This window comes from Apium graveolens, chromosome 9, assembly GCF_009905375.1.
Source record: "Apium graveolens cultivar Ventura chromosome 9, ASM990537v1, whole genome shotgun sequence".
NCBI lineage: Eukaryota > Viridiplantae > Streptophyta > Magnoliopsida > Apiales > Apiaceae > Apium > Apium graveolens.
In genome coordinates this window covers 73,795,622-73,804,778 of record NC_133655.1, presented here as the reverse complement: position 1 = coordinate 73,804,778, position 9,157 = coordinate 73,795,622, and the positions used below count along the sequence as shown (strand labels likewise).

Here is a 9,157-nt window from a genome sequence, read left to right as displayed (position 1 = left end):
TCAGTTTCATGTGCCCCGCACAGAGTTCACAAACACTAGTAATTTGATTCACTCCATAATTAGCCAAAGAGTCCACTTTCATCGTCAAAGCTTGAAATTGAACAGCTATAATAGTAGCTGTATCCACTTCCAGAATTCCTGCTACCTTGCCTTGCAACATTTTTTGCATAGGATTTTGGTATTCATTAGCTGCCATTAGCTCAATTAACTCATAAGCTTCATTATAGCTTTTGGCCCACAAGGCTCCACCAGACACTGCATCGAGCATAGGTCTAGAATGTGCACCTAAACCATTGTAGAAACAGTTTATAATCATCCAATCAGGCATGCCATGGTGTGGGCACTTCCTCAGCATCTCCTTATATCGATCCCAAGCCTCACACAAAGATTCTCCAGTTTGCTGTGCAAACTGAGTAAGAGCATTCCTGATTGCGGTAGTCTATGCCATAGGGAAGAATTTAGTGAGAAACTTTTGAGCAAGATCCTCCCATTTGGTGATAGACCCTGGTGGTAGAGAATGTAACCAGCACTTTGCTTTATCCCTCAAAGAGAATGGGAAGAGTCGCAGCTTGATAGCATCTTCAGTCACCCCATTGAACTTGAAAGTGTCGCAGATCTCGATGAAATCCCTGATGTGCATGTTGGGGTCTTCTGTAGGAGAACCCCCAAACTGAACTGAGTTCTGTATATCTGAATCGTGCTCGACTTGATCTCAAAAGTGTTAGCCGAGATGGCTGTTCTGATGATACTTGACTGAATATCATTGATCTTAGGCTGAGAATAGTCAATTAAAGCCTTAGGAATTTCTGCTTGGTCTTCCATCACTACTAAAGTTGGTTCCTCCACTTCCTCTTCTTCTTCTACTTCCTCTTCATCCTCAAAAACTTCCTTTCGAACCACTACAGCTTCCTCCTCGGCTTGATCCAGAGTTCTCTTACGAGCCCGCGAACGCGTATGCATACACGCTCGCTAGAGTCAATGAATAGGTAAGTAAAAATGTCTGAGTCAATGAACCTTAACGATCACTGATGACAAACACATAAACTAAAAGTTAACACCGATTCCCCGGCAGCGGCGCCAAAAACATGTTAGTCGCTAAACACGCGCTAATAATTCACGCAAGTATACGCGTTCGTAAGTAATATAGAATTATTTTTAGTTCGTTCCCACAGAGACTGGTTTAGGTTAACTTTGTGATTCATTCACTTATGCAACAATGATATGGCTATTATTCAATGCTAAGACGAATAATAAATTGGGTCTTGATTATAACTAAAATTAACTATTGAGAATTATACTGGAGAACATTAACTAAAGGATTAAAGAGAGTTGAATAATATATGACACAAACATGAGATTCTAACTTCATTAAATACTACATTCAATAGCTTTATTGTTCTTAACCTTAGCATGCAATGGTAATGACACTAACTAGATAACACGAAATTGCTAAATGCCAACTTTTGTTGCACGAATAACATACTACCAGACATCCATAAAAGAGATAGAAGTTGAATAGACACCAATTATATTGAAACCCTATATGTCTATAGAATTTGACAACATAACGGTTTAATGCACAAGTTATCTATCTTGATTACATAGGGAAAGTAAGATGATTAAAATTACCTACGAATCATGCATATCAAATACATGAACCTATGTTAGCATGGCAAGTTCTAAACTCTTAAATTCATTTTCGCTTCATTAAAGATTAACAAACTATCTTATAAGTTCGCGACACTCATAAGACGAATAAGCACAACCAATACTAGTTCATCATACAATCACCACACACTAAGGCATCGAAACAAATTAACTAAATAAATCCATATATAAATCTTTTAGAACCCCACGATAACGATTAGCCCTTAATCGGACTCATCATCAATGTGGGTTCCGATGAAAGCATAGTATAATAAACGTAGTCTTTATACTTAATAAATAATAAACCAAGTACGAAACAAGAATAAAGGTTCACGAATAAGAAAACTAGCATCCAAGGTTACAATTTAGAACAAAGAATTGCAAGTATAAAACTAAATCTTCTTCACCTTCGTCAGATTGTGCTATACGGTCTTCTTACGCCTTCTCCTTAAGCTCTGGTACATCTCCTTATGAAAAATGACCTTTATTTATGTATATATAGCATCCCATGTATAGTAGAAGTCCATCGAATCATAAGTCCACAAGAATCAGGATTTTAAATTCATGACCTGGCGCGGCCGCGCGCTTGACTAGCGCGAGCGCACTGTGTTTCTGCTCCTCGGGCGCGGGTGCGTGCTATGACAGCGCGGGTGCGCTGGTCTTCTGGAAAAACTTCCTTTTCTTCTTTTCCTGCTGCAATAAGTTGGTCTTCACGAGCCTTTATTCCTTGGACACTATCCTAACACCATATTAGCATCAAATCAATGCTAATTCACCTTAATTCCGGATAAATTCCTGAAATGTAAAAACACTAGAAAACACATTAAAACACCAATAACTTGAGTAAAAAAACACCAATTCAAAGCTTAATAGAGCGTTATAAAGTGTCATAAATACCACTCAACATCTAGGTGCTTGATTCAATCCATAAAGTGCTTTCAAAAGATAGTAGACATATTCTGGAAAGTTGGGGTCTTCAAAACCAGGAGGCTGACTGACATAGACTTCCTCCTCCAAATCTCCATTCAGAATTGCATTTTTAAAATCCATTTGATAGACCTTGAAATTGGCATGGGCTGCATAGGCTAGAAAGATTCTGATGGCTTTAAGTCTTGCAACAGGAGCAAAGGTCTCATCAAAATCTATTCCTTCTTGTTGACAACATCCCTTAGAAACCAATCTAACTTTGTTCCTAACTACTATGCCATTTTCATCCATCTTGTTTTTGAATACCCACTTGGTGTCAATAGGATTCTTTCCTTTAGGCTTGGGTACCAGCTTCCAAACTTTATTTCTTTCAAATTGGTTTAGCTCCTCCTGCATAGCTAAAACCCAATCAAGATCCAATAGAGCTTCCTTTACCTTTTTAGGTTATTCCTATGACAAAAAGTTGCTATATAGAAATTCTTCTTGAGTTGCTTTGCTTGTTTGCAGTTTTGAAGATGCATCACCAATAATTAATTCAAATGGGTGATCTCTAGTCCAATTTCTCTGTTGAGGTAGATTAGCTCTGGATGAAGAGGCCTCATAGTTATCTTCATGAGTGATTGGGTTTTGATTAGAAGAAACTCGCCCTGAGTTTGTGGATCTTTGTCTTGAAGTTGGGGCAGTTTCACTGTGTGATCCAAAATGATTTTCAACTCCTATTGATGGCTCAACAGATGTTGATCTTTGCCTCTCGACGGATGATGCACTTGGTCTTTCGATGGATGTTGAATTATGTGCTTCATTTGTTGTTGACTTTTCAGCATTATCCTTAGATATTATTTCTTGTTCACTTTCATCTTCACTATCATCACAAATCATCTCAACATTATCAAATTTGAGGCTTTCATGAAAACCTTTATCTTTCAGTCCTTCAATCTTCTTGTCATCAAACACAACATGTACAGATTCCATAACAATGTTGGTTCCAAGACTGTAGACTCTGTATGCTTTTCCAACAGCATACCAACAAAAATACCTTCATCTACTTTAGCATCAAACTTTCCATGTTGCTCAGTTTGATTCCTTAGTATATAGCATTTGCAGCCAAAGACATGAAGAAAGTTTAGTGTTGGCTTCCTATTCTTGAACAATTGGTAGGGAATCATGCATTTTTCTTGATTGACCAAAGAGATATTCTGAGTGTAGCATGCAGTATTTGCAGCTTCTGCCCAAAAATATGTTGGTAACTTTGATTCTTCTAGCATTGTTCTTGCAGCTTCAATAAGAGATCTATTCTTTCTTTCCACCACTCTATTTTTATTATGGAGTTCTTGCTGCTGAAAACTCATGCATGATCCCATTTTCTTCACAAAACAATCTCATCACAGAATTCTTGAACTCTGTTCCATTTTCACTCCTGATTCTTTTAACTTTGAGATCAGGATGATTGTTGACTTGCCTTATGTGATTGATGATGATTTCACTAGCTTCATCTTTGGATTTGAGAAAATATGTCCATGAGAACTTTGAGAAATTATCCATAATTACTAAGCAATATATTTTCTTTGAGATGGACAACACATTGACTGGTCCAAATAAATCCATGTGTAGTAATTATAAGGGTTCTTCAATTGTTGAATCAAGCTTCTTTTTGAATGATGCATTGATTTGCTTTCCTTTCTGATAGACATCACACAATCCATCCTTTGAGAATTCCACTTGAGGAATGCCTCTTACCAAATCTTTCCTGACTAGTTCATTCATAGTCTTGAAGTTAAGATGGGACAACTTCTTGTGCCATAGTCAACTTTCATCTTGACTTGCCTTGCTGAAAAGGCAAGTGACAGATTCTGTATTTAATGAGTTGAAGTCATCTAGATACATATTTCTTTTTCTCACTCGAGTGAGAACCAATTTGTTATTTTTCTTGTTGTTCATAACACATGCTTCATAGTTGAATGTTACTGAGTTGCCCTTATCACAAAAATGGCTGATACTCAATAGATTGTGCTTGAGTCCATCCACTAGGGCAACTTCCTCAATGATGACATTGTCTTTAGAAATCAAGCCATATCCCACAGTATAACCCGTGTTGTCATCTCCAAAAGTGATACTTGGGCCAGCTCTCTCCTTGAACTCAGTGAGCAGGGTGGAATCACTAGTCATGTGCCTTGAGCACCCACTATCCAAATACCAGAGATTCCTTCTATTTTCCTGCACACATCAAAATCAAATCAAGTTAATTTTGGTACCCGAGTTTCCTTGGGTCCTGCCTTGTTAGCCTTTTTCTTAGGTTTCTTAGGCTTGTCCTCATTTGAATTAGGTATTTGAGATTCATCCTTAGTCATTTGAGTAAAACCTTTAAAACCATTCATCATTGTAGTATTATCATGCACAGATTGGTTAACATGTTATGGCATACTTTGTGCAAACATGTTGTTCCAGAATGGCATGCTAAATGGCATTTCTGGCATACTAAATGCAACATAATAAAAATTAGGTGCAAATGGCATATTAGCATATTGTGCAGATAAATTATGTGCAGGCATAACAGGAAATTATGATGTAGGCATATTGGGAAATGAGGGAGGTGTAGACATAGATGTAGGCATAGTAGATTTGTAATTAACAGACAAATGATTAATACTACCACACTTAACACGGGTTTTTCTATGAGCATATTTGTCAGCTGTGTAGTTAATACCTACTTTACCATTTCTATTGCTTTTGCTTTTTGAGTCTGTTTTAACCTCAATTTTCTCCAATCTGGCATGCAATTGCTTGATTGACAGATGTCCTACATTAACTCTCTTGGTTCCCTTGACTTGACTTGTTTCTCCTGGAACAAAGTTCTTAGAAACTGATCTATATTTTTCATTTAATTTAGCTAGCTTGGATTTGCTAACTGGATTTCTATCACTCGACGGATGTGGTTCTTTGTCTTTCGACGGATAAATCTTTTGATCATTTGACGGATAATCTTTATTATCCGTTGAATCCACATCGGTTGAGAGTCCTTCTATCAAACTGTGATCAAGTTTCTTCTTACTCTTTTTCTAGGCTTCCTCACAGAAAGACTCTATACCTTGAACTTTAGTAATTTGAGTATGGAAATCTCTAGATGATTTCCAAGCCTTAATTACTTCATGTTCTCGTTCAAGCTGCTTTCTTAAAATCTCCTCTTTCATTAAAGATTCATTTAGTTCATCTTTAGCAATCTTGCATTATATCTTCATTTTCTCAAACTCAAAAAATTGAGTTTCTAAAATATTGTTTCTTTCACTCAAAAACAAATTGTTTTCTTTAATCCTAGTATTTTCTTTAGAGAGTGATTTGAGTGTAACACGCAAATGATATAATTCTGTTGACGTGTCATTTATAGTATCATTACACTCAGCTTTAGATAAATTTGCTAGATTAGTGGTGATTACCTGATTGTTTAAGAACTAACTTTTGCTTCATCTGATTTGGCCATGAGGACTAGATTGACATAGCTAGTATCCTCATCTAATCCATTACCTGCCCATTCATTTTCCTGAGTTAGAAATTCCCTTTCCTTCTGTTTGAGCAACTCAAAATATTTCTTTTTGTAATCCACAGGCTCAAACTTCTTTCTATCAGAATCAGGCTTTCTGCATTCACTTGCAAAATGACCGCTCAAGCCACATTTGAAACATTCAAATTTTGACTTGTCAACCATGTTTCTGTTTGACTTGGATGCTCCAAAATTCTTCTTGAATTTGAGCTTGACAAACATTCTGGATAGAAAAGCCAGATGTACATCTATGTCATCCATATCATCGTGATTAAGATGGTCTTCATGTTCAGCTACTAGCCATTTTCCTTTGCCTTCACAAACTCTAAGGTTTGGTGCATATTTCACAGCTTCTACCTTCACCTCTTTCTCTCTCTCTCTTACCCAGCAACCAATGCAATGGATCCTCCATTCTTCCTTCTGTTCATCTTGCTCCATTTCAAGCTCATAGGTTTTAGAATCCCATACAGTCTGTCCAAGGTAAATTTCTTGTAATCTTGAGAGTTTCTGAGTGAGACTGTCATAGGCTTCCAGCCCTTTGATAGATATCTAAGGAATTTGACGTTTAAATTCTTTGTATGGTAGATTCTTCCATGCAGTTATAGAGCATTTAGTATTTGTTGAAACCTGCTAAAAATGTCAGTGAGTGACTCACTTTCTTCACTATGAAAATGCTCATACTGCTGAATCAAGAGTTGCATTTTGTTTTCCCTTACTTTCTAAGTTCCATCATATATTACTTGAATTGTATCCCAGATATCCTTAGCTGATTCGCAATTGATGATGTTGTCAAACAGGTCACCATCAACACCATTAAACAAAATATTCATGGCCTTCTTATCCTTATGAACTTGCTCAATATCTGGATCAGACCATTATGTTCTAAGCTTTGGGATTGATGGCTCATTTCATGTAGCAGCTCATAGGGACATGAGGATCTTTCTCAATACAGTCCACATATTCTTCATCTTGAGAGAGGAGATGCAGGTGCATTTTTACCTTCCAGTGGTGATAGTTGTCTTTGTCTAGAAATGGAATTTTTACTACAACATATTTCCTGCGCATCTTGTTAGTTGTTGTGATCTTTAAACTCTTTGTTTTTCAAGAGCTTGCTTCGATACCAATTGTACTCCCAAACAATCTAACAAAGAATTACAGAAGGGAGGGTGTAATGTAGTTCTGGTTTCTTTTTTATTTTAAGAACTGTTCAATCTCAAATATATATAGCTGTGTTTGATTAAGATAAAGTGCAGAATGAAAATATTGAAATAATCAAACACAAAGTAATCAAATAAAAGTATTTAAAAACTTTCTGGTGGATTGAACTTTTCCACCAGAGATATATATAAGATCGAGAACTCTGTGATACAAAGACTGTACACAGCTGCTTACAAGTAAAATTACAAAGAACTGAGAAATTATTCACATATACAACTTTATCTATTTCTCTAGTTGATTGCTTACTTACTTCACTTATATTCTACTTGTCACTCTTGGTTTATATATCGTCAAGTTACATGATAAAAAGACAAACTAATAAGACAAAAGTGTCTTAGTCTAATTACATGCTTCTTCATTTCTCTATCCAGCATCTTTGAATATCTTCAAGTTAGCATGGAAATGGAAATGCTTCTTTGTTCTCTAAAACGTGTAAATATGCTGTCACATTCCATTTACATACAATCAACGCATGTGATTGTCAAGTCACTATCAACTGCAATTTAAATTTGAACATCTGTTTAAACTTCATTGGATCATCTGTTGAAACTGCGTTGAATCATCCGTCGAAACTTCATTAGATCATCCGTTGAATGTGACTTGGATCATCCGTCGAAACCTTGTAGTTTAATCCGTTGAAAGTCCTCCATAGCAGTTAACTCCATTTCACTTATGCAAAATTACAAGACATCTAATACTTACAATTAGCCAACTTACTTTGCATATCATTCTAGTAGTCAACATGACTTTGAATATCCTATAAAAACTAGATCTCCAAGATATTGTAGTATGCAGAAATGTGTTACAAAATTTATTAATATATAAGCTACTCTCTGAACAGATGTTAAAGTGATCATTCGTCGAGAGTTACAAAAACACTGAATTAAATTTACTAAGTTTTTGCGGTGAACTTATTATCAAGCCTATATATATTCCTAACCATCCTCAAGATTAAAAACAATTTAATCAAATTCAAAAATAATTGTGAGCACGTAATAAGTGGAGGTACACTCAATTTTCAAAAAAAATAATTTTATTTAATAAGCAAAGTGCCATGATGAACTACATTTTTTTAAAAAAAAATTCTTAATAACATGTGAGTGAAAGTTAAAAACCAATGAATTATCGATCAGTATCAATGGAGCAAATCATTAGTTGACTACCAATATTACACCTATCATGCTACTAAATGATCATGCTTCGAACTAAAAGCAAAACAATAACATCTAAGTAATCAAATCTAGTGATAATCAATTATATAACAAATACCAATCAAACACAAAAATTGGATAAAAGAAGAGCAGAGCAATATTTTTCCCTCTTCAACACAAATCATGCTAGGCGAGATAAAAAAATACGAAATTGGTAGCAGGTTTGATCATTGTTTATCTAGCACTATATCTATCCGGAATTTTAAAATTCGATTGGGGTAATATTGATAGATCATTTTTTAAACAAATTTGGATGTCTTTTCTATTTCGAGTATGTAAATTAAATATTTTCTCACCTAAATTATAGGACCCTAAAAAAGGAAAAATTAATTTTAATATTTAAAAAGAAGAAACTCCAGAAAAATAAATAAATATGATTTAAGCAATTTTAGAGTCAAACTTAATTAATATAATTTTTAGTTTTTAAGCATATATTTAATGTTGTCTGTTTGATATTTAGTTTGAATATAATAATTTAAATAAATAATACCTTGTTAAGTTAGATGACAAAATTAATATATAATTTTCACTTACAGTTACTATTTTGATATTTAACATGTTTTAGAAGCGGCCACACATTACGCATATCACACTTTTGAATGGATGATACCAAAGTTAG

General features: G+C 35.1%; 1 non-coding gene across 1 annotated transcript; it reads left to right on the top strand.

The window, feature by feature from the left end:
- Nucleotides 1-326: 326 nt before the first annotated feature.
- Nucleotides 327-433, top strand: LOC141688685 (small nucleolar RNA R71). The gene has a single exon (XR_012562118.1). It is a non-coding gene; the product is annotated as a small nucleolar RNA R71 (small nucleolar RNA).
- Nucleotides 434-9,157: the final 8,724 nt, after the last annotated feature.